Source organism: Ambystoma mexicanum, chromosome 4q, assembly GCF_040938575.1.
Source record: "Ambystoma mexicanum isolate Mex_15411 chromosome 4q, UKY_AmexF1_1, whole genome shotgun sequence".
Lineage (NCBI taxonomy): Eukaryota > Metazoa > Chordata > Amphibia > Caudata > Ambystomatidae > Ambystoma > Ambystoma mexicanum.
This window is the reverse complement of record NC_090928.1, coordinates 348,543,244-348,569,390: the sequence shown is the minus strand read 5'-3', so window position 1 is coordinate 348,569,390 and position 26,147 is coordinate 348,543,244.

Genomic DNA, 26,147 nt, shown 5'->3' with positions numbered 1-26,147 from the left:
TATAGAAGACATGGGAGTGAGTAGAGTATTGGTCAGTGAGTTTCCAGTTATAGCAACATCTAAAAGTAATACAGATAAAACAAATGAGTGGGTGTGCCTTCATGAAATGACAATGCTCTAATTAATAGTGCAGAAAAACAGAGAACTAGTCAATGTACCACTATATGATTCGGGTGCGCTCACGGGATAAATTGTCCATCTCTTCTCCCCTTCTTACTCTTGGCTGGCTCTCTTTTCAAGCTCAATTTAAATTCAACTTTTTATGTCTTGTCTTTAATTTGCTTTATGGTCTCGCTCCTGACTATCTCTCCTCATTAGTTTCATTCTATACTCCTTCTCGATCTCTTTGCTCCATTTCTCATTTTCGTCTTGTAGTGCCACGTCCTCCATGTGCGCAGTCACATTTTTGTACATGCTCCTTTGCACTGGAATGTTCCTCTTTCTCTATGTTGTATCGCTGTCTATCAGTGTTTTTTTTTTTAGTAAATCAGATAACAGGCTGATTCTACTCATACTCCATACAATTGTAATACTTTTATTGTGTTGATGCTATGTACAGTGCTTTGAATTAAGGTGCTACATAAATCTCAAATAAATCCAAATATAAATATCCTTCAGGTGACTTATATGACTTCCTATGTACTACACACCAAAATAAAGAAGGAATAGACACAAAAAGTGCAGGATAACTCTGGTATGGCAATCCTGTAAATGTCCCAAGATGATTTCCTCATGGTTTTATTGCCATGTTAAACTTCATCTGTAATAGAAAGTGTCCTCCACTTGGAGACAAAGAAAACTTATTTTGGACGTAGAACACTTCTTTTGGATGAATGAATTTCGGTCCAGAGGAACACCACATAGCCACATGCTTTTGTGGATTAAAACATCTTCCAAATTTGGCCACAATGTGAAGACACTGTTTTGCCATTTAATGAAAAGTACATTACCTGTAGCATCCCTTCAGACGACAAACATAATGACCTATGTTTCCAGAGACATAAGCGTGCAATTCTGTTGATGTTAATACAGAAACAAAAGAAAATACTTCACCAAATGTTCTTTTGGATTCCCTAGACGAGTTTGAACCAAAGACCAAGTAAATCATTTCAAGTCTTCTGTTAGGCACAGTGTCCAAGGTGAATCTCCCCAAAACACATACATTTTTAAAAGAGATGAAGCACCCTTGTACATCAATGATTACAATGCTTTCATTGCACTCTAGTGGAATTCTACCATATACATTCAATACATTGCAGACAGTTCAAATGCAGTTGCAAGGTATGTCACAACCTCTCATCAAAGCTGAGATATACCAACAGCCAAAATAACTTAAAAAATAGTCTGATTAACACATACTAGGCATACACAAGTACTGCTTAGGGGAACATGTTCTTGTATGCCATAGCCTAAAACTAGATACACTAATAATGTCATGCCAAATGAGACAACTGGCACATACTCAGCATTACATTGTGAAGGAAGTCTAGGAAGACTTTCAAAACATGGTCTAATTAACCATGGAAAAGTGTCCTTTATATTTGCAGAGCATAGATACTTTTATTACAAGTCCTTACTGCAGCTATTCAAACCTTGGTGAAAAGAGGAAGGATTGCTTTGCTAGGTGACCATGACACATTCAAAGCCCCTTTCAAGGCAAATCAAATAAATATTAAAAATTACAATGTTAACCAGTACAAAGAAATGTTAGACAATGAACTCCAACAATATGAAGCAATAAAAAGACAACTAGATAAAGACACTCCTGAAGGGAGTAAACTATTTCTTATGGGAAGTCAAGAACCATTTGGAGAACCACTCATTCAAAATGAAGCAGAAACAGCAATGAACGAAGTAGAAAACACCATACATCAATCCAAATAAGAGTCAGATCACAGGTTATTGATGAACAACTCACCGTTTACCTAGATTACACAGAAGAAAGTAAACATGGATTAAAACATGAAAATAATGTTTGCAGTTGTAAACATTACAATCCTCTGCTCTTGTATGCCAGTGGTGAAGCTGGTTGTGGCTAAACCTTCTTACTTTAAACAGTCCAGGCATTTTTAGAAGACACAACAAATAAACTTTTGGCTGTTGTAACAGCCCCCACAGGTCTAAAAGCTTAAAACATAGGAGGTGCAAATGTACACTGACTACTCCTCCTCCCAGTAGAATATTACACATTGTCAGCAGAAGCTGCAACTGAAGTATGCCAAATTCTACAACCAATGAAAGTCCTATTAGTAGATGAAGTAAGCATGATTTCCGACCTACTTCTTGCTTTAATACACCTAAGAATGCAGGAAGGTCCTACAAACTTGATATGAAGAAATGTTTGGAGGAAAACATGTAATTGTCTTTGCTGACCTCCAAGAGTTGACACCAGTTAAAGGGCAACCCATATTCTGAAGATTAGGCTGCAAAGAATGGCGTTTTACACTTGGCAGCATACACCGCAATGTCAATCTGTGGCGACATTGTTGATACAGAGAACTTTCACAAAGCATGTATCAGTCTGCAGATCCAACATATGCTCACATAAGCTTTCGAATGGGGGTGCTTATGAAGATGCAAGTCTTCCCTAAAAAAAAGATTAATAAATGAGCTGATGGACAAAACACAACTGCCCCTGATGTAATGAAGTAAATAACACAAAACAATCAACAATGCATGTGTTTAATGCCAATCCTTGCAAACTGTGACCATTTTGATGAAACAATGCTCCCATCCAACACATAGTGCACATCATCTGCACAGACAAACTAGAAGTGCATCGCATGACACTCCCTATGTGTTCACAAGCAACAGCACAACTAAATGACAAAAAAAACACACACGACGAAAAGTTCTAACTACCAAAGGTTTGAACTGTTCGTGGTATGTGTTTAGCTGTTTTGGTGGCGTCGGTCTGAAAAATACATTTTTTTAAAAAGGCTGCAGGGGTTGAGGGGTGTCCCCCACAACATCCCGCTCACTACAGTGAGCAGGGGTTGTGGGGGACACCCCTGCAGCTCTCCCAACAGAACAAAAAAAAAAACAGGGTCTGCGGGGGTGTCCGCCGCAGCATCCAGCTCACTATCCTACACAGTATAGTGAGCGGGGGTTGCGGGGGACACCCCTGCATGTTCACATGGGAAATGTATGAACATTTTGTATTCAAGCATTTCCCATGCAAATATTTCCATCGCGGGAAAATCAGCCATGGTGATTTCACGTAGATCCTAAAATCCAACCTTGGCGTAGAAGAAGGTTTAGTCAATGGTGCAATTGGATCAGTTGCTGGCTTTCAAACATAGCCTAATGAAAATAATATCCAGTTTGTCATTATCATTTTTGACAAACTTGAAAAAACAAAACAAAATCCACACACCAGAGCATGTGTCCTTAACTTTAAAGATATATATGTACGCAGATAAAATGTCTCTTTGTCTCTTGCATATGCAGTTACCATTCACAAATCACAAGGTCTAACCCTCTACCACAAGTTTGTAGACATGTGCAGCACTGTCTTCAAAGAAGGTATGAGTTGCATAACACATTCACATCTTTGTGCGCTCACTCCTCTATTTTTAATAAACGTTGAGGCAAACAAAGTCAATGCTGACATTCCTTGCATTCTAAAATACAACCAACAGTGTGTACTGTACAGTCCACATCTGCATATGTACCTCAAAAAAGGATACATTTAAAAAGACAACTAGTACAAAGGAGAAAGTAGAACAGATCTCACCATAATCCCTGTAAAAAAGAGGGGGGAAAAACAAATGCAGGACATTCATACTAAGCAGAGACCAAATGCTCTGGTCCTTTAAAATATTAACAACACAACTGGAGTAAATTGCTATTCAAACGTAGCAATAAATCTTCTATTTCAATTGCCACCAATTGTGGACAATCTTTACCTATATGCCTCGGAATAGCTATGTTTACATCTTCTCATCCTGCCACTTACAACCCTGCCACTATCTACAGTGTCTGAGTGATAAGTCAAGAATTCGACCACTGTGCAAGAATTGTTATATCCACCATAACACACACATGGGGGTCCACACACAAATTCATAATGTACTTACTAGAAGTACTAGAAACAGAACACATCCCTATAAATGAAATCCTACAAATGTCGTACACTTGGAAACATACATGCAGTCTCTAAAAAACATGTTTCTCATGAGCATGTTCCTAATAGACGATTTGTGTATTTAGCTATACCAAATTGCAATACAATTTAATTTCAAGAACTTCTCCAAAATGCAAATCATGGCATTGTATGCTCATTTTGTAATTCAGACAATCTTTCAAAAATACACATAAATTCACATGCCCAATATGTAATATTAATGTTTTAAGATACAATGCAGTTGGCACTAAAAATAAATTTAAACTTGCTAATTTCAAACATGCCAACGTCTCTATAGGAAAAAGAAAATTCACAAGAATTGGGATAATATATCACACGTTTGATGCAACCACTGCATGGCACTACACTGTGCATGTGAAAAAAAAGTGGTTGGTTTGAATGCAGCAACACTTTTTCTAATCAAAAACAAAGGTTACCAGGATATCTAAAAATGCCTACATAATATTAGTTAAACCCAAATATAGTCATTCCATTATAATTTAAATTCATATTTTCAATAATATATATTTATATCTGCCAATGTGTATCTAACTACTTTAAAAATAGACAAACACATTGCACTTAAACACATTATTGTCTTTGTAGTTACTTAATACATCTACAACTATACTACTTTCTACACATGCAAAATGTATCGCCTTTCAAAAACATCACAGTGTGAAAAACGTGTCACTTATATTAACAGTAAATCATAACAAAATTGGTGTTTTCAATCCACCATGGATTATTTTCTCATGACCCAATTTTATTTTTATTTTTTTATTTATTTTTTTGCATTTTTAAAGCGCAGCAGCTGCCCTCGGGCATCGTGGCGCTGTTACAAGAAGGTTTACTTGGCATGTTGATTCGGTTACAAGAATGGCTGTGGTTCCAAGGTTACATGGAACCGTAATCATGATACAGTTGTAATTTACAGACATTGTTGCATGCGATAAAATTGGAAACTGGGTTTCACTTAAATAGGGTGGTTTTCAGAGCTTTTCTGAAAGCTGTGTGGGATGTTTCCGCTCTTAGTTTGGGTGGTAGGGAGTTCCAGGCTTTTGGTGCTAGGACTTCGAAACTCGAGCCGCCAGCTTTGACTCTAGTGAAGTTAGGGATTGCAAGTTGGTTGGCATATAGGTCCCTTTTGGGTCTGAGTGATTGGACTGGTTGTATCCGTTCATTAAGGTAGCTAGGGGCAGTTTGGGCTATGCATCTATGTGTGATTGTGAGAGTCTTTAATTGGATGCGCTCTGTAACTGGGAGCCAGTGGACATTTTGTCTTGCTAGGGAGATGTGTTCTCTCTTTGGTATATTGAGGGCTGCTCTCAGAGCGTTGCTTTGTGCAATCTGGAGTCTATTAATGTTTTTGGTTGAGGTACCTAGCAGGAGGACGTTCCAGTAGTCTAGTTTTGCACCTATGGTGGCTCTGGCGATGTTGAGGCGGTTTGTGGTGGACAGGTGGGGGTTTACTGCATTGATTATCTTGGTTGTAAGAGCTGCTGAGGAGGAGATGTAACTGACATGTCTGTCCATGGACAGGGTAGAATCTAGGTATACCCCGAGAGTTTTTACAGCCGGGGATACGGAGATTACTGAGTTCTCGATGAGGAAAGTACTGTATTTATTGTCTAGCTTGTTGAGAGTTTCTTTAGGGCCCACTAGTAGGATCTCTGTCTTCTCTCCATTGAGACAGAGGCCATTGGCTGCCATCCATGCCTGGATGATGACATAGGTGTTTTGTAGGGTTTTCAGGTCTTGCTCGTAGTCACCAGTTAGTGGGAGAAGGATTTGAGTGTCGTCGGCATAGTTGGTGAACGTTATGCCGAATTCTTCTAAATCGTTGAATAGTGGGAGTGTGAATAGGTTGTAAAGAGTCGGGGAGGTGCAGGACCCTTGTGGTACTCCATAGTTGATTGGGGAGGGGGTGGCTGATGCTTGGTCTGAGTAGACCCTCATAACTCTGCCTTCCAGGAAGGATGAGATCCAGACTGTGGCTTTAGTTGAGAAGTGGGCCGTGTTGGTGAGATGTGTACCTAGTGTTTTGTGGTCGACAAAGTCGAACGCAGCCGACAGGTCAAGGAGTAGGAGGATGGCGCATTTGCCTTTATCCATGTTTTTTTAGGAGTTGGTTCTTAAGGTCGAGTAGTGCAGACTCTGTGCCATGGCGTGGGCCGAAGCCAGACTGTCTCTTGCCTAGGATGTTGTGAGATTCAAGGTAAGCTTGTATCTGTAGGTATGCAGCCTTATCGAGGATTTTCAGCAGGAATGGCACTGTTGTAATGGGTCTGTAGTTGTTGGCTGAGTCCGGGTCTAGCGTAGGTTTTTTTAGTAGTGGGCGAACCCAAGCTTCTTTGAGGGAGGAAGGTACTGTGCCGCTGGCAAATGAGGCATTAATGAAGGTAGCAATGAAGTGGGCTAGGGGTTCAGCGCAGTATTTGATTATGTTTGCTGGACAGATGTCCCCCTTGCGGAGTGAGGGTTTGATTTGTTTCATGATGCGTAGGACCTCAGGGGTAGTTACCTCTCTAAAGGTAAAGGCGGTGGAGGATTGTTGTTGTGTTTGTTTTGTGGGGGAGCTTGGGGCTGGGGGCAGTCCCCGTTTTGTGTGGAGACTTTGGTAGATTGTCAAGGTTGGCTTTGATTTTCTTTTGGAGTAAGTCAATTTTGTCTAGCATAGCCTTTTGGATGTCATTACACCAATTCTCGTCTTTGATTGTTTGGTGTTTGGAGGCGGGCGGTGTGACTAGTTCGTTGAAAATCGCGAAAAATTCTTTTGAATGTGATTGGGCATTGTCGATTCTAGTGTTGTATGCATCAGCTTTGGCTTTGGCTATGGAGTTTTTGTATTGCTTGGCAATAGTTAATTATGAGTCACGTAGGGGGGTGGAGGGGTGTGATTGCCATTTTTTGAGTGCTTGTCTTTTGAGTGTTTTTAGGTCACGTAGATCTTGGTTGAACCATGAGTTAACGTGGAAGAGTTTTTTTGCTTTTTTTTGTTTCTAATGGGGCAATAGTGTCAATGATCTCTTTAATAGTGGTGTCGTAGAGTGTGACTAGTTCTTTGGGGTCGTTGGAAGTGGGTGATGCTAGTGCTGAAACTTCTAGGAGTGGGCACATCCTTTCTTTGGAGAGTAGCTTTTTAGATCTAGCTAGAGCAGCTGGCATAGGAGGGATTTGACTAATAGCGTCTTTGTTGGGATGTAAAAATGGATAAGGTGGTGGTCGGTCCATGGTTGTGGTGTGTTTGAACTGATGTCTACCCTGCAGTTATGGTCGACTAGCCAGTCTAGTATGCGGCCTTTGGTGTGAGTAGCAGAGTCAACTCTCTGGTTGAATTGTAGGTCTAGAAGGGCTTTAGCAAGGGTTTTGCTGTGTTTGACTTTTGTGTCATTGAAGCCGAGGTTCAAGTCTCCTAGGAGTATGGCTTTAGTGTTGGGTTTGAGATTGTTCCCTAGTAGCTGTAGGATGTCGGCTTGGAAGTTCAGGAGTGGGCCTGATGGTCGGTAGATAAGGTGCATTGTCATGGTATCATTAGGAGAGAGGGAGATTTCTACTGATAGGGCATAGAAGTTGTTCTCGGGTGAGATAGGTTTGGTATGATTATAATATGTTAATACAGCAACACACACATGTGTGGAAAACATAGCACATGAGTGTACTATTTATACAGGTCAAACAAGTGAATTTATGTATACAAACTAAACTATATATATTTTCTGTAACTTATTCTACAAGTAACTATATTTCTTGTGTTTCCAGACAAAGAAACACAGGTGTTCCCTCGTTACCACGTCCACTACTTCTCAAAGTCAAAGAATCCACTATTTCCTACATCTACTATAACAACTAATATATACACACTCCATAACAATTCGGCCACTGGCCATGGTGAGAACAGTACAATTACTTTGGGTTTAATATTAATGCAGTTTTAAGTGTGTGACCCTTGCCTAGAGGCAGAATATGACTTTTGAAGTGTGAGTAGCAGATCTCATTATGGCCATGGTCAGTGGCCAGATTGTTGGGGACACTAAACCCAAAATAGCTGTAATGCTGTTGTTATGGCCAAACGCAAAGCAAGCATACTGTTCTGGCAATGGCCAGTGGTCAAATCATTGGGGGCATTAAACTCAAATTAAATATACTATTGTGGCCATGCCCTAAACATTGGGCCTCATTACACGGTAGGCAGTAACCATGGCGCTAATAGCGCCATGGTTGACGCCGGTACCGTACCGAGTCCGCCTTGGGGGATGGCGGAGTTACCGCCCTACTCCAAGGTGAGCGGGGGCGGTAATTCCCCATTCACCAAGGCCCTTCCCCATTCCCATTTTTGCCCCCATAGGGCATAATGGGAATGGGGAAGGTGCTAATTACGTTACCGCAAATTGCGGTACCGTAATTAGCTCCGAGGTCCCTTTGCGGGTCCCGTCCTTAACGCCTGGAAAAACCAGGCGTTAAAGTCGGGTCCCGCAAAGGGAACTCGTAGTAAGGCGCTAGGGGTTTACCGGTACCGGTGCCCTTACCGGTACCGGTAAACCCCTACCGCCTACTGTGTAATGAGGCTCATTGTGTCTAAAGCCACAGTCACACTTACTAATCCCATTACATAAGTATAAAAGGCAAATTATTCATTGTTTTAGCATATAATATAACATAGCCATTCTCAATGTATGTCTGTAGACATTTATTGCTGTCCGCATTCACTGCGGACAGAAACATTAACGTGAGCATGGTTACAAACCTGTAGCATTGTTACCTTTCCTTTCTTCCCTCCCTACCAAGGCACTCTTTCATCCTCAAAGTAACCAGAAATGTATTTTCTGAGCATTTTTAAACCATAGTGTCCGCCAGCAAAGGACAAATTTCACAGATCCAACATAGCGACTGTTTCAAATGTTTTGACACACTTCACATTTCTCAATTGACCAATCAGTGGCTGTGGCCTATGTCCGTGGATTCCGTGCCTTGATTTTCTCAGAGGTGTCTGTGGACACCGAATCAGGTAGTGAAGCCTTGGACCGGACAGAGATATCACTATTTATGTGTACCCACAATGTAAGTATTTTTAAAAATTCAACTTAATGGATTTACACCAAATTTGCAAAAGCACGCTTTTGGGACCAGACCCCCAGCCCTCATGTAAGTTTGGTTCAAATCCATCCAGCGGTCCGGCTGTATTCGCAAGCCGCAAGCAAACATTTTTCCAATTGAAGTATATCTGGATTTCAAAAGGTTTGGGACCCCCCTTACAACTATCCCCCATTGCACAATCCACACTAAACTTTGCATATGATTCACACTCACGTCTGCACTTTGCAACGTTTCATGTGGATTTGTCAAATGGCACCAAAGTTATAAGCCGCACAAAAACTGCTCTTCCTAGGGGAAAGCCAACTTAACCATATCTACAGGGTCAGTAGAAGTAATATGTAATATGACATTGGTACATTAAAAAAAATGTGCAAAACCAAAATGATGGGATATCCATCAGAAAGTAATTGTCTATGTTTTGAAACCACCGGCTTTCCAGTTTGTCACAACCACTCTCGACCTATGTGGGGTTTGCAATTTCCTCTGTACTGGTTGAATTGAGCTGGTTCTATTCAGAGGGTTTGGGGTTTGGTACCTGTCCCACAAGTGGAGAATGCTGGCTTCCGTCTCCTTATAAAGTGGTATCTTCTAGGCTCTCCGAAAGGCATTTAGGATTGGTACATTCCTCGACTATGATTCAAGATGTAAAAGAGTCAGAGATCCAGAAATTTGATGATACACTGTCTGTGTAAAAGTTTAATATGGACTGAACCACAAACTTTGACGTGCACCATCCTCTGTCAAGATCAGGAATTTAACAGTGATCCTAACTCAATGATTTTCATCTGTCCACACTCCACCCCATAGATTTACTTGACCTTCCTCATTAACAACTCTGTAGATATTCCAAAAAACGTCTTTATTATTTTCCATCGTACACATAAACCCAAACCAAATCCCACCCACAACAACCTCCCCCCCAGGAACAAAAGGCGGCCCATACTAGGCAAAAGTACAAACAAAAGCAATTCCTCAGAAGGTTCACACCCAAGGGAACCTCCTCCTCTCCCTGACCTCCCTCCCTCAGTCCTAAAGCATTTCCCTCCACAGATTCTGGCCAACCCTTGTAGTCCTTTCCCTATCAGCCACAGAGGGTTCCCATTGGTCCCACTCCTCCTCATAGGGGGAGGCCATGAGTACTTTAATCAAAATCAGATCTGTCCACAGCGGTTGGGTAGGCACTCCCAAACTTCCAGTATCATAAGACTTATAGGTTGTGAGAGGCACCCAATAGTGCAGCGGTCTACTCCGATCCAGTAAGGATCCAGAGTACAGTGTCTCACTTCTCTCACACAAATTCTTCAGATTCAGCCATCCCTGAAAGCATGGTGCCCTATGTTTCCCCCAGGCTCTCACTATCAGAGTTTGCGCTACAATGGATGCCATAACTAGCATATTCTTCTCAACACACGACCCTTCGTCTATCAATGACAGTAACGATTGCTCAGGAGGATATAGTGTATGGATATGTAACATCTGGGCCATGGCCTTGTGTATCATTTCCCACATTGGTCTAATACGTTGGCAGTCCCATACCACGTGGAGAAAGTCAGTCGGCTCATAGGAGCATCTAAGGCATTGGGCAGATCTATCAGGGTAGTACTTCCCTTCCGAGCTGGGGAATAATATGCCTGGTGAAGTAATTTGAAGTGGGTGACACAGAATCGAGTACTTAAGGACAGGTTACGTGACTGCATACATATAGCCTTGAATTGTGTCTACAATAGTCCCCACTCCAGTGCGGTCTCTCACTTAGCCATGAAATTACTCTCTCTATTCACCTTCTGCATTTTGATGATCCTATTTAGGGAGGAGACAAGCCTTGTGCAACTTGGTGGTTCAGTAATAAACTGTACTATTGGGGAAACAGGAAATGCCTCTGGGTAGTTCGCCCACTTTGTCTTCAGTACTTCCCCGAGTCTGAAATATAACAGCATTCACACAGCCTTCAAGTTCCCCTGCTTTTTAGGATAGTCCAGGTAACCCCCAAAGAACTTTGAACTTGGCTATTTGGCTATTTGCTCATAGCAGCATGTAACGCACAGCAGCATGTAACTGCAGATTTATTTGGGCAAAGTAATGTTATCCAACTTCATAAGGTTGACATGTTCATTACAATTCTAGCTACATGTTTTTATTTTGGAGTTCATTAATATTTTGGGTTGCCATAGCAGCAAACACTGTGATGAATTGGTCTAGAAAGGACATTAATTAGAGATTGGTGATTTCATTCCCTAATTTCTTTTATGATAAGGCAATCCTCCACTTTATTATCTGGAAATGTGTAACCTTAATGCTGCTTTAAACATTTGAGGGATTGACAATTTCAGTTCAAACCACACATGAACAGTGACACCTTACTATACTGGTGACATTGTTAAACTCGATTGTATGAGCTCTTATGATTATTATAAGCCTGTTAAAATCAAATATTCTATTGTATGCACAGCTTCCTATATGGACTTCAAAATTGCCTAAATGGAAAATGTTTTTTCAGATAAATCTATGGAATGTAAATTTAATAGCTGTGCTTATTGCTGGTTGCAATGCACATATTTTGATTGATTAAAACAACACATGAAGGCTTTTCTGTTTGTGTGAAAGCAGCGTGTGAGGAGAGGAAGGGGTGAAATTCCCAAAAAGGACATGTGATTTGGGATGGGTCTATGGCAATGACAATGTGAGTTTGAGGTTTTTCCCTCACAGGTACACCTGTACTAAATATCTGATGTAATGTAATATAAGGTAACATGGTCTTCAGTAGCACCCTATTGCTCATGGGTCTGTTATTTATTTGGATCATGGGAGAGACAGATGCAAAACCTGTGGTGTTGATGGGTGCAGGTCAGCAATTCCGGAGACCTGAGTGCTGCTATGCTTCTAAGGGATTGGCAGAGACACTTGGAAATATGTTATCCAAAAAGAAGAGCTGAAGATCAAACACACTACAATGCTTTGGCTTTAATTAGCCACTAACGTTGGGTTGTGATTGGAGTAAAGAGGTTTGCTTAGTCATATCTTCATTAGTGTTCATGTCCTAACAGCCAGACCCTAGTAGTGACTGTGTTTGGTGAGGGGGGGGCTTGTGTAGAAGGTGATAGGAAATTTTAGTGGTGAGGCACTTAGTTGGAGAGAATAGTTTAGTTCGCAAACAAGATGGATGAATGAAGGGGGAAAGAAATGTTGGGTGCTATACAGTAAAATGCATTGAATGAACACAGACACTCTTGAAACTACTTATGGCAAATCATTACATGGCATACCAAGTGATTATAAAGTCGTAAACGTCACCAGAAAGCAGTATAGACTGTATTCCAGACTCTTTGCACAGGCACAAATGCAATTATCACTAGGACACACATTACCCTAATGTGACACACATATTATTGAATGCATTTGTGCACTGTATTTTTTTGCTCTAGTGTTAATTACCTTTTAGATGTTGATTTACTATTTTAATAATAAAGAATGTATATATGTATTCATAGGTAAATGCTTACAGTGGATAATGATATAGTGTATTACATTGCTTAGAAGCAGGATGATTTTGGTATGAAGTACTTTATAAATATAGAAAAACATGACATTTTTATGGATGTTGCATATTGGTGGGACTGTGAGGGGGTCGGTGGCAACACTGATTTGCTTTAACTCTAGCAATCCATCTAAGGACCATTAAACAATCTTGTAGAGCAAGCCTACTCCCACTACAGCTTTATCATTCACTCATAACACTAGCTACCGCCTCCAACCTCCCTAGATTAGACATTTTGTCTTTTTACATATTTAATTGCCTCATCCAATCTGTTATTGAGCTCTCACATTTCTTCTGTTTTGCCAGACTCATTCTTTCATCCATGTCTTCTCATTTTGTTTCCTTTCATTTTCTCTTTCATATTTTTTGTGCAATCCTGTTTCTGGGCTGCACTTTTTCACTATTTTTGTAGTATCCACCGTATCATTCCTTTTATGCTTACACTCCAAGGGCACCTTCTCACTGCATTCCTTTCCACTGCTCAATGTTCACCCCTTCACTCCTCGCAGCCTTAGGTGGCTTTCCTCGTTTTAACATGTGGCCTAGCATTTTCTCTGTTCTTTCCCAATGAAGTGGAACTGGCTGCATTTTTGCAGAAAACATCCTTCCCCATTTTACTATCTCTCTCCCATCATATTTTATGATGGCTGTATCCCTTAATTCTTAATGTTCACACCAGCAACAGGAGACAGGGGCCTAGGTTCTCATCTGATTGCCAGCCCCACACCTATGGCAAGGGATATCTGTATCATTCTGCATGCAGTTTAAATTTTACTCTTTCACTTCACTACAGCTCAATATGGTGGTAAGACATTCTCTGTTTACTGTCCTCCATCATACCGCTGTTTATTTTTAATGGGTGTAATCAGCGTGTAGATATATGCGAATGGCTGGACTGTGGAGATGGGCAAAACCTCTTTGTTGGCTCACAGAGACCTTTATCTGGATAAAGTACCGATTTGGCCCTAGAATCTTTTATGTTTGTATGAGTTTGGCATTACACAACTGTTTTCATTCTGTTATTATTCTAATTATTATTATTATTATTATTATTATTATTATTATTATTATTATTATTATTATTATTGTTGTTATTTGGCCTACTGTACACGTGCATTTTATACAGAAAATATATTGCACATTTTTAGTTAGTTGTGTGACCAAATAATGTAAGTAGGCCGAATTCTGAGATTCACTATGAGGTTACCGAATGACAAGACCACGTGTAATTTTTGTTATAAATATGGTAGGGAATATTGTACTCCTTGTAATCCATGGCAGCACCATCATCCTCTTTAATATTTAGTTTCTTGGTTATTTGTTGTTTTGCAAGATATAATCCAGTTGATGATGCATTTACTCAATATAGAATCTGTTTCAGATTTAAAAAAGGAATATGCTGCCTACAATGTGTTAAATATTGTTAGCAATTTAATGCAATGAATTTAAAAACTGACTTGTGATTGTAAGGAAGCGATAACATGCATATAGTTTGTAGCTCTCCTGTTCATCTCCAGGATAATAAACATATTGCTATGAATGGTTGCTTCTAGTTGAACGTCAGTAAAGTGTCATGGAATGCTATTTCAGAAAAAATACATCTAAAAATGTTGACATGGATTTTATTGTATTATCGTAAGTGAATAGGGTTGCCACTACTATGCTGTACATGTATGGTAAAGTTTCACTACTGTACACCATAATGACATTGCAAGTTACTGTGGAGTTCTGTGACCAAACAGAGAAACAGGGCCGAAAGTTAATGTCTTTAGAAGGTCAAGAACTCCAAGATGACTTGCAATATCCTTTTTATGTATGGTAGGGCTGCACACAATGTCCCAGGTATTGAAACATATAATTGATATAGACTTTGTAGCTATGAAAAAAAATATGTATATATGCAGATTTCAATGTGTTGCAAAACATATTTTAGCAATTTGCACAGTGTATTTAAAAGCAGGCTGTTTTGAATTTTAAAATAAATTATACCATGCTGACATATTCTCGCCCTCCTGTGTTAAATCCCAAAACTGAAAACACCAACATATTTCCATAAATGTTTGCTTTTCATTTAATGACTTTAAAGTGTCATGGACTGCTATGCTAGAAGAAAACAATATGAAAATGTATCCAGCGTTTATTAAGTGCTTCAATGACAACTGGAATTATGCTCTATGCTGCCTTAAGCAGGAGACATTGTAACGTCAGAATTCAAACTTAATAGGTATTTATAGATGCAGGACTGATGTGAATTCACATCTCAACTGAACCAAGGCAATTATTTATAGTAATGTATATGGACATTGCAGGCAGTGATGTAGGATAAGTAAGCATGTACAGGCTATTGCAGTCTGACATGTAATACATTGGCAATATTACTGTTATATCTGAGGAGTAAGGAATAAAACTCGGGCACACAGGAGTCATGATTTTGATTAAAGACGTTTATTGAAAATAAAATTGGTTGGGGAAATGCCTCTCTGACCTGCTCGAAGAGGAGTTCTCCTACCTAAACCAAAAACAAAGGATCTGTCTTTGTCAGAATGTCCAAAGCAAAACTATACCATGTCCACAGTTCTATTCTGACCCTCACACTATATTCTACATTCTAAGGTGAATATGATAATGTCTTTAGCCTTGGGTGGTTGAGAAAAGTGTTCAAAAAGGAAGAATAAATAATTCCAACACAAAAGTTCTTCAAGGATAAAGATCCTTGCTCCAGAGGGTGGCTCCCTTCCCCTGGATTCTTCTTTACTTTATGATATTTTCAGAAGTAGCAGTTTTGTGCACCTTTCTTGTCCAGCAACAATACAGACACGAACAACTGTCTGGTTTTCTACTTTTGTCTCAATCAGGATACATGGTACACGCTCCTGCCAGGGGTTTGCTTCTTCTCTTCTGGTTAACAATAATTTTCCGAGTCCTGATATTTCTTCTCCAGATCTCATTACTCCTGGTTAAAGCAATCCTTTTTCTAATCTTGATCTTTCTTCTCAGGACCATTTTACTCCTGGTTAACACAATCCTTTTTCTGGTCCTGATATTTCTTCTCAGGACCTCTAAAACGTTTGTGCATTTCTTGTACCTGCTTGCTATAATCTCCTGACAGGACTTCTTGTATTGACACACTTGTAATTGCCTGGTATACTCTCCTGCCAGGTCTTCTTTATATTGACACACTTGTTATTGCCTGGTATACCCTCCTGCTGGGGCTTCTGTTCATACTGGCTCTCTGCCCTCTCGCAGATGTGACAATTGAATTTGTTTGGTAATATATCTGCTTGATATATTATCCTGTCTCGGTTTCCCATATACGTGCACTGTATACATTCACCTACTTATAAGGTTTTCACTTGCAGTTAATTTCCCCTTTTTAAAACAAGCACTCTCGCTTTTTCTCTCTCTGCTTCTTTATTTACAACTATTTGCATTCAGCATGGCCACCAATACTCTCCAGTTTTCCCGATGTCTCTGGGTGGACTCACCAGTTCTTGTTGGCATGCCTGGTTTCTCCCGTGGTCAGCTGGTGACGGTCTAGCAGTTCTTTCCTTCTCGCGACCGCTTAATCTTGGCTTGTCAATCTCTTGTGGTTTCAGCCTGGCATGTCTGCTTCGTTCCAGCCGCCAGTGGGTTAGATGCTGCTTTTTTACACCTGCAAACTACCAGTCTATCATCAGCTCCTGGCATTCCCGCAGCATGTACTCTTCGCGTGGCAGGTTCGTTCTTCTTGGCTTTCAAGCCGGATGGCTCCACCAACCCAGTCTCAACCTTTCAGTCTCTCGATCCACAACAGAGGCGCAGTTCTCTCCTGGCAGCAGCACACCTTGACTCTCTGTGTCTGCTCTTTTAATTTTTCACTCACAAGTGTGTGTGTGTGTAACATCTAGAGCGCTCCTTGGGCGTGTGGCCTCCTTTGCGCTGCATTGCTCAGTATGTGGCTAATTATAGATGCAATGCATTAATAAACATCTACATATGCATTACTCTGCATGTTTCAGTTCTTAACCATGACTTTTGTAGAACTTTCATCTGCAGTATCAATCTGAACCAACATTCAACATACAATGTTTTCCTGGAACAGGAGTTCTATAACGAGTAGGCAAAGGTGTTGTCATAAAAATTCATCCTTATTTAATCCTTGTTTTTTTTGGTTCTTCCACAAAATGAATCTGTTTTGTAGAAACCTGCAGGACAATATGTAGTGAGATAGTTTTATTCAAACAAAATTATTTATGCTCTTACACCCAATGTAGGCATGTGTTCAAAGGTGAAAAATACCTTATTGTGAGTTGATTTATCCACAAGGATCTTCTTAACAATTTTACAGTAGAGTCCCACCTGTTAGGAAATATGTTGGGCTGCCATTATTATTGAGGTAGCATATTGGTGGGGTTTGCTGATCACATCTGGCAGTATTATTAAAAAAAAGAACTTTAAAACACTTGTTGGGAGATTTTTTCCTTTGCTGAGGGTGGCTATTATTTTGTAGGTTTTCAAAAAAGTAGATTCTATACAAGATTGTATGTCATCGAGACTTGTAGTCACGTCAGAAACAACACTGATTTTAATACTTTGTGTGCCCAGGCATTTCTAAATTTATTAAAACAAACCTGCCAATATGTCATGATTCATCTATACTAACCGTGCGGGCAGGCTTTTTAAAAAATAAAATTATTTGGCATCTCTGAGACTACTGGGGTTCCTAATATCACGCCACTCCTGTTGATAAAAACATGTACATTTTACTGCCTAGTCCTATACCTACGCTGTCTAATATACTAATTATGTAGACTCGAAAATGTTATGCTTACTCTCTCATATTATTTGTGGATATAAGCCACCTCAATGTATGTAGACTCTTCTGCGGACGCCAGTTGTTTGATTTTGGGCACCCACTAATACATTTCCTCTTTCTACCGGTGCTCTTTCTAACAGCTAGACCGTCACTTGTGAATAAGGGAACCGCCAACAATGGCATCCATTAAAAGTGGTGTCATCCAATGTGTTTTACAATGTTTTGCCATTACATATTTGTCATGGATTTTTGTCATAAAAGAATGAGATACTGATTGTCCTACATCAGGATTGTCACATACAGGGAAATATGTAAAAGGCTTACAATGAAGGAGTACTGGATGTCAAACCATATCCAGGTGAACAAATGAAAAAGCTGTTTATGCACATTGCTCGTGACATTATTACGAATTAGTGTTTTTTCTAAATGGGAATGAACAATGGAAAACCTTAACCACATGGAATACCCTAGCAACACACCTCTTAGTGATTTTGTGCCATTCAACACCCTCGCTTTGACCATTTTGCAAGCTTTTTGTCAAACAGATTTGTTCTTGTTCTTGTTTCAACAATTTTGTGTTGGTATCATTTGTATTATGACTATTAATTTGTTGAATAACCATCCAAGTGAAATCATCATATTTATGACCAGATGTTAGATAATATTTCACCATGGGTGCATCTTCAACTTTATTCTTTAAACAACTCCTGTGTTCCATGATTCACATTTTAGTTTTTCTGATGGTTTTAACTATGCATTGTTTGCCACAGGGGCATGTTATCATCTACACTGCTTGTTGGTAATCAGAGTTTGTGAAGCTTTTCTGTGTCCATTTTGTGGTCAAGCCAATATCTATTGCTGTAGATCTTTCTGTAAAACAGCATATTTTCCACAACAGTGATGGCCACTGACCGGTGGTATACCCCAACTAACAGTGATGCTAGGTTGCATTTGAATTTTTGTTCTGATGTCATTTGACATTGGGCCTCATCACGAGTTGGGCGGTGACCCTTAAATCCGGCAGAAATGGTATTAGCGCCGCTGGAGGTAACAGAACGCATGCAACAGCAATAAGGGCCCAGGTGAAAACAATGCACACCAGAGGCCTACAAAAGACCCACCCATGCACAACACACCCTTCCCAACACCATTTCACCATCACTATCAGGGAGGAGACATCAATAAGGGCCCAGTTGAAAACAATGCACAACAGAGGCCTACAAAAGACCCACCCATGCACAACACACCCTTCCAAACACCATGTTGCAATTTAAAGCCGGGAGCCTTGATGTGGACATGTACTTGCTGTGCCTGGAGCTACAGAATCCTGCCAACCACCCAGGTCCCTGGGAGCACAGGGGGTGGTTGGGATGAGGAGAAGGAGGAGGAAGAGGAGGAGACCAGCACCAGAAAGGCGGCCAGCCATCCGCAGGGTCAGGCCAACACCCTGGGCCCTGACTGATGGGCAGCTGTTGAGTGAGTACAGGCTGGACAGGGCAACCATCACCCAGTTGCTGGACACAATACAGGCTGACATAGGCAGCCATACAGCCATCAGCACTGCTGTGCCCCCACTTGTGAAGCTTGTGTCCTTTCTACAGTACCTCAGGACTGGCAGCTTCCAACACGCTGTTGCCATGATGCATGGTATGGCCCAGTCTACCTTCAGTGCCATACTGGGACAGGTGCTGGATGCACTGCTGCTCCATGTCAATGAGCACATTGCATTGCCAGCCACACAGGCACAGGTCAACCAGCTCAAGGCACAGTTCCATGCCATTTCCCAAGTCCAGAACATCATAGCAGCCCTAGACTGCACACATGTTGCACTAGTAGCACCCCGGGAACATGAGGCAGCCGTAAGAGTTACCATTCCATGAATGTGCAGATGATGTGTAGCCCCGACCTAACCTTCACCCACTGCTGCACTCGCTACCCAGGATCCACCCACAACTCCATGGCCATGAACAACAGTACCCTGCCAGCCTACATGGAGAGGCACCAAGGCCAAAACACGTGGATGTTGGATGAGTACAAATCTAGTCTGAAATGCATGCCAAATTACACCTGTTGTTCGGTGGGGGCATATACACAGGAATCCCTGCATGCCAGCAAGAGACACCGGCAGCACTAGCACAGCACCATTTCCATGCATGTGCACGAGAACCCTTGCACACGTTCCAAACAGCAGAGCACACCCAGTCTGAATGGCACACACTTGTGAAAGCACAGTCACATATGGAAGCCCAACTACCACAAAGCACCTTGTGTGTGTCACAGAGTGGCTCCTCACCCTGACACAGAAGAGATATCCCATCCCGGCCACCAGACAGTCATGCCGTTAGAGTCCTAATGTTGGCACATCCACAAAACCACCATACACGAGTAGTTGGAGTCACAACAATGACCATACTTGAAACAGTGACCCCTTGATTGGCCAATCACATGCCTAGCCAAATGTACATGATTGTATTTAGACTGTGCAGGTTAATAAATTACATTTTTCACCAGTAAAATATACAAGTGGCATCAATGTAGGGGGATGGACTATCTAAGAGAGGGATCAGCTCTGAGGTCCGGTGCGTGGGAGAAAGACACATGACTGGATTTTTTGTGAGACTTATTGGGGCCTGGAGAAAATAATTTGCACTTGACAGAATGAAGTGACAGGCCTTCAGGGAGGCAAGACATGCAGAGTCTAGAATGTAGTCAATGCATGGTGAAAGTGCCTAGAATAGACAATTAGGTGAAGGTAGGAGCCGAGAATCCCTTTGCAAGTTGTGCTGGGTTTTACAAACTGACGTAACTGTTGCGGTTGGCGAAAGTTACAGAACATTCAGGGAGGCAGGAGATAACTATCAGTGTCCATCTCTTTAATTAAGTGAACTTTGCAGGTGCCCTTGCGTGACACGAGGAAGGTTTCCTTGCCCGAAGGAACTGAGACATAGATACCGTTGGGCAGATGCTAAAAAAAATGCCTATCTTAATGAGATGCACAATGGCTGAAAGTTTCGCCTGCAATAGTGCATCTCATTGGAGGTGGAACAACCACAAAGCATTTCCAAAAAGAAGCGCACGTGACACTGTGTAACGAGTGTCGCCATTGCTTTTGCTCACTTTTTGGGGAACTGGCTCCTGCATGGGGCTGTAGCAAATGGGATTGCACATTTTTGGGTAAAAGCCAGGTGTCCAGCTTTTGTCAATTAGATGCTTGGTTCATTTTTGCACACTTTTCATGGACACTCCCCTTTTGCATGCCTAATATGGTTGATTTGCATGTTCTCCACCCAATTTGCACATCTTTTGCAAGCATTTTGCACTATTTTTATACAGTTGTGAATCTTTGAGATGCACACATCTATAGTTAGGTGCTTCTGTTTTTTGCACATTGGCCAACCTTTTCATTTTTTAGAAACAGCCCCCATGTCTCCTTTTGAGGTGGCACAGCATACTTAAGTGGTTCAATGTGATCCCTTTCCCCTGACTACCACCTCCCCACAAATGCTGCACCCGACATGTGTGGCCCCATTGTTGTGGAGCTCTCTCGCAGCCACAGCAGTAAACACTTTCATGCCATAGAGCCAAATCCCCTGGATGCACCTCTTGAGATGTGTCGAGGGTACAGCAGCAGCATTGGTGCACCAAAAGAGCTGCCTGAGGCTGTGATTTCTGCTGCTTTTGCTAAGTCTGTCCTGGGAACTGGTGACTAGGGGCAGTGGTGAAAAACAGCCCGCCTTCATGAGTGTGAACCACTTCGTCCCCCTTTGCCTCCTGGACTCGAAGTTCCTTCTTCTCTTTCCATGTTTTAAAATTCACACACACTCAGACACACACACACAATAAACAGCCTGCTCCTTCTCCCTGTGTCTATCTGCTGCTGTGCCTCACTCTCTCTGTAAGACCATACCCAACGGAAATAAGAGGAAACAGGAAACAGGATGGTTGTAATTCAGTTTCAGTTTCTCTCACTAGATTGAGCTGACTAGACACAGTTCAAATCAATTGAGTCCTGTAGGTCAAAAGAGTTTAAGATTATCTGAATTAATATGCCTATCCGAAACAAGCTGTAGTCGAATTTGTGCAATAGAAAGCAATGTATTCTAATTGAGCAAAGCCCATTCTAACCGCATATGAATCCACTGGATTCCACTCTCAAGCCATTGCTGTTTTAATGTTGATTTGAACTGTTTCAAGTTGGTCTGAGATTTGAGCTGTTGCTCTCTCCCCATGAAAAGCCTGCCGCTCAAGATGCAAACCAATTCAGACCATTGTAAAGTGGTTAAAAATTGTTGCAAACCTGTTTAATAAAATCACATCCAGCTCTATTGCTACATGTTTTATCTATTTATTTAATGTTTTGTTCAGCAATATTTTGCTGCAAGTCGTGTCAAAGCAGAAAAAGACAAAAGGAGTCAGGAATAAAGAGGTATAGCGCTAGGTGAATTCACAGTACACACACGGCACATTCCTGATATTTAAAAAAACACACTTGGCAATATAAAAGCGAATTGCCATCTTAGGTCAATTAACACAACCAATGGGGAGCACATTTGGTGGGACAGATGCGTAGAGCAGAGCGGCTGGTGGAGGAGGCTAATTCCCACTGCAGGGGGTGCCTAGATAATAACGTGCTGCCATTGTATTCCTCACCGCACACTGGGAGAGCAAGCGGAGTAAAGCAGAGTGATTGCTGGAGTAGGATGCTACTCTCTTCACTGCTGCTCCCTCACCAACTCATACATTCCTTACACATTTTAAAGTTGGGAGGATTTTTCTGGCTACTAGCAGACTCTGTTCGACGGCCACTGCCCTGACCAGCTTCTCTTTCTTCGGATCCTTCTTCTATTAGTTCTTCCAAGTCACATGCAGCTTTGCTCTGTTTCCAACTTACATGTGGGAAGCCTTCACAATATTATTTGCTTAGGCAGAGCCATATGTGGCAGTAGATGGCTTGTCCTGTGGTTACAGTAAAGCTCCCCCTGGTCTTCCTGGCTCCTGGGATATGTCTATCTGAATTGTGAACACTGAAGAATGATGTTCTAAGCCTCTTAAACTAAACTGCTCAACTTAGGGGGGTCAAGATAAACACCAAGAAGTAGTGTTTTTGCTGCGATGGAGGAGAATTTGTGCATTTTGCAAGGGTGGGGACTGAGGCAATCACTTCACGCCAGAAAGCCCTACCACTCTCACCTAAAAGTCCCTGATGCATAACTGTTTACATTGTACAGCCACATATTAAGGACACACATACCCTAATAGCATCACTATACTGAACCCTCCATGTAGACTGTGCTCCCAACATCATTGGGTGTGCCTAATAGCGTCACTGTGTTAAAGTTGAATTCAGAAGGTATTCCCAACATCTCTGAGTGTGCCTTATAGGGTCACTGTGTTAAAGTTGAATTTAGAAAGTGTGCCTAGTTGCGTCATTGTGCCAAAGTTTAAACTTAGAAAGTGTACCTAATTAGCGTCACTGTGCTAAAGTTGAATCTAGTAAGTGTGCCTAATAGTGTCACTGTGCCAAAAGTTCAAACTTAGAAAGTGTGCCTAATAACGTAACTGTGGTATAGTTGAATTTAGAGAATGTGCCTGATTAGCGTCACTGTGCTAGAATTGAATCTAGAAAGTGTGCCTAATAGCGTCACTGTGCCAAAGTTTGAACTTAGAAAGTGTGCCGAATAGCCTAACTATGCTGAGGTTGAATCTAAAAAATGTGCCTAATAGCGTCACCGTGGTATAGTTGAATCTAGAGAGTGTGCCTAATAGCGTCACTGTAGTATAGTTGAATTTAGAAAGTGTGCCTAATATCATCACTGTGCTAAAGTTTAGTGGATGGAGTGGATATATCTCTGTATATCTCTGCATCTCCTGTTTATGCTATATATGCTTTGTACCTGTATCCCCATGTTATCTGCATCTCATGTTCACCCTATCCATCCTATGGCTTTATATACGTATGCCGCTGTGTACGCCCCCTGTCCTGCTCTCGTGCTTGGTCACAGGCGCTTTACTGATAACCACCATATCACACTACTACGCTTACTCTCTCCTATACACTATCATTCAACTAGAACACAGCTATGCTATGACACATTCAGCCTAGCTGTTCTCATACTAACATGACCCCACGAACACTGCATCATCCTAATAAAACACAGCTAGCTGAGCACATACTGGCTAGCTTAGGTGTCTCCTCAGGCCTAAAGCAGCCAAAACTCAGTCTGGGTGTCCACCCTCCAGACTGAACACATCCAACTGATTTCCTCAGCACCACACCTACTGCTAAGAAGCAGCTACCATGCAACAAACACACAAGCTGCACACATATCCGGTGCGCCCACGCACCATACAACACACTCTCTCTCTACTGACTTGAACTGCGGTTCCCAAGGGCGTTCAACCTACCAATGCTTTGAGGTCATACCAATGATACATAAGGCACTATATAAATGCCAAGTAACATAACATAACATTTGTGCACCTGAACATTTATTTGCTCAGCCATCTACTGGGTGAGGCTGGTTGATCCTCTTTTGGAGGAGATGTAGCGAGGCAGCAGAGAAGGTGAGGGGAGACAGACTTGGGACAAGGCTCTCAAGGTAGTCAGACACGGCCCTCTTGCTGTCCTTTCGTTTGTCATGGAGTCCTTACCTTCTCTACACATAATACATACTCAAGCATGAGCAGTAGAGGGGAGGAGACAGACTTGTGTTAAGTATCCCAAGTCAGTCGGGCATGCCCTCTCTCAATTCTGTGCACACATATGTGGTTTATGTGCGTTATGTTTGTGGATTTTTAGACTTATGCACTAATATACCTATGCATTTGCCTTTAAGCACATAAGCAACTAAACAAATATTCCCTTTGTGCTGCACGTAAGCAACTAAACAAATATTCCCTTTGTACTTTGCACATTATGAAAGTATATATCTTCTTATATATATGCTTTGATATCTTTTGTATCCCCTTGTTTCTGTGACTTTGTGTACTAATGAATATTGGTAACTTTTAAGTATTCCAGAGGGTTCTGTATCTTGTACAGGTACAAGCACTTACATAACCTGCTGGCAGCCTGACAGTAGGTGCTGTTAATGTAAAGTTAACTTTGGTCCTTTGCAGGTTTATTTGGATGAGGGAAATGTCTCCTACACCGAGTAATAGGACACTTCAAACAGGGGAGAGGAGTGAACAATAGTAAGAAGGAAACAAAGGATAGTAGGAAGCCTGCCAACGGGTCTGCAATCCTGCAACGCCTTGAATTAAGCTGTTGGAGACATAGAGGAGAACAGTCAGTTGGCTGAGAAATCTGGTGGTGGGAGAGGCAGCCTGGATGCCATTCTCAGAGAACTCAAAGATGTTCTGTAACAGATGGAAAATACTTTAGAGCCAGCATTAGTTCAGGGAACATTGATTATAACCAGGCTTGTGTTACTTGGCAAGATTTGTGAAAATGGGAAACTTCCCTGTAGAGTTGTGTTAGGTGATACATTGCAATTAGATAGTGTTTCCATTGTGAAGCTCTGTAATCTACTTCGTGTGAAGGAGACTTGCCTTGACTATACCTTTGGTAAAAGGCTGTTGATTTAGAATATCAAGTTCTGACACGGCTTGAAGGTAAATTGAGTATGGATTTGGAAAATTTGTGTAGGGGTGGTGTCGATAGGGCTTTGAATTGCCCGGAGAGTTGTACGAATTTCCTCAGGGAAATGAGCATGTACAAGGCTTTAGACAACCCTACACATAGTAAGGCTGCAAAGAAGAGTGGTATATTAGGCAGAGGGACAGATGGGAAGGAGTCAGTCTGCAAACAGGGTGTTAAGGAAGACACACCTGTGAAAGGACAATTTGCCAGATTCCAAGAGATTACCCAAAATATTTGATCTAACTCAGTGACAATGCCAAATAGTGCAAAGTGCAATGATGTTAGGGTGGGTGAATTCTGTGAAGTTTGTATTGCAGAAGGTATGGTTAAGCCTGTCGACAAAGTGCCCATTTAAGCATGGATGTTCAGTTAACAGGCATTGTAAAAGCCTTTATACAATGTATTGTGACTTGCAAGATTAATTTTAGAATTCCACTGTTGAACAGGAAAATATACTTCAAGGGGAATACATCTTGGCTGGCTACTAGCTGTAAAGCTAAAAAGAACGTGGTGCTTCACACCTTAATAGTCTCCTGTTGGATAATGCCGTTTTTAAGCTGAAACGGCCTGATTATCAAGAGGAACTGTCCAAAAGAAGGGTGGAGATGGTAAACAATAATTGGGAAACTATATGTGAAACAGCTAATATGGATGATGGTAGAACATTTGGAATATCGTGGCCAGGAATACTAACGCTATAGATAAGGTATTCATGCAAGGTCAAGAAGTCCATATTCCTGAGAAGGATTGGAATAATCATTTCCAGGCTTTGTATGCAGTGAACAGTAAGGTTGTGGTCTGCCCATTTGAAGCTGTGTTGCCAGGGAAGGGGCAAGTTTGCCCAATTACACTGGAGGAAATGGAGTACATCATAGGCAGGTAAAGACTTTTCAAATTATTTGGGAATGCCAAGGTTTCTAATGTGGCATTAACACCCTATCCGGTGTGCCGG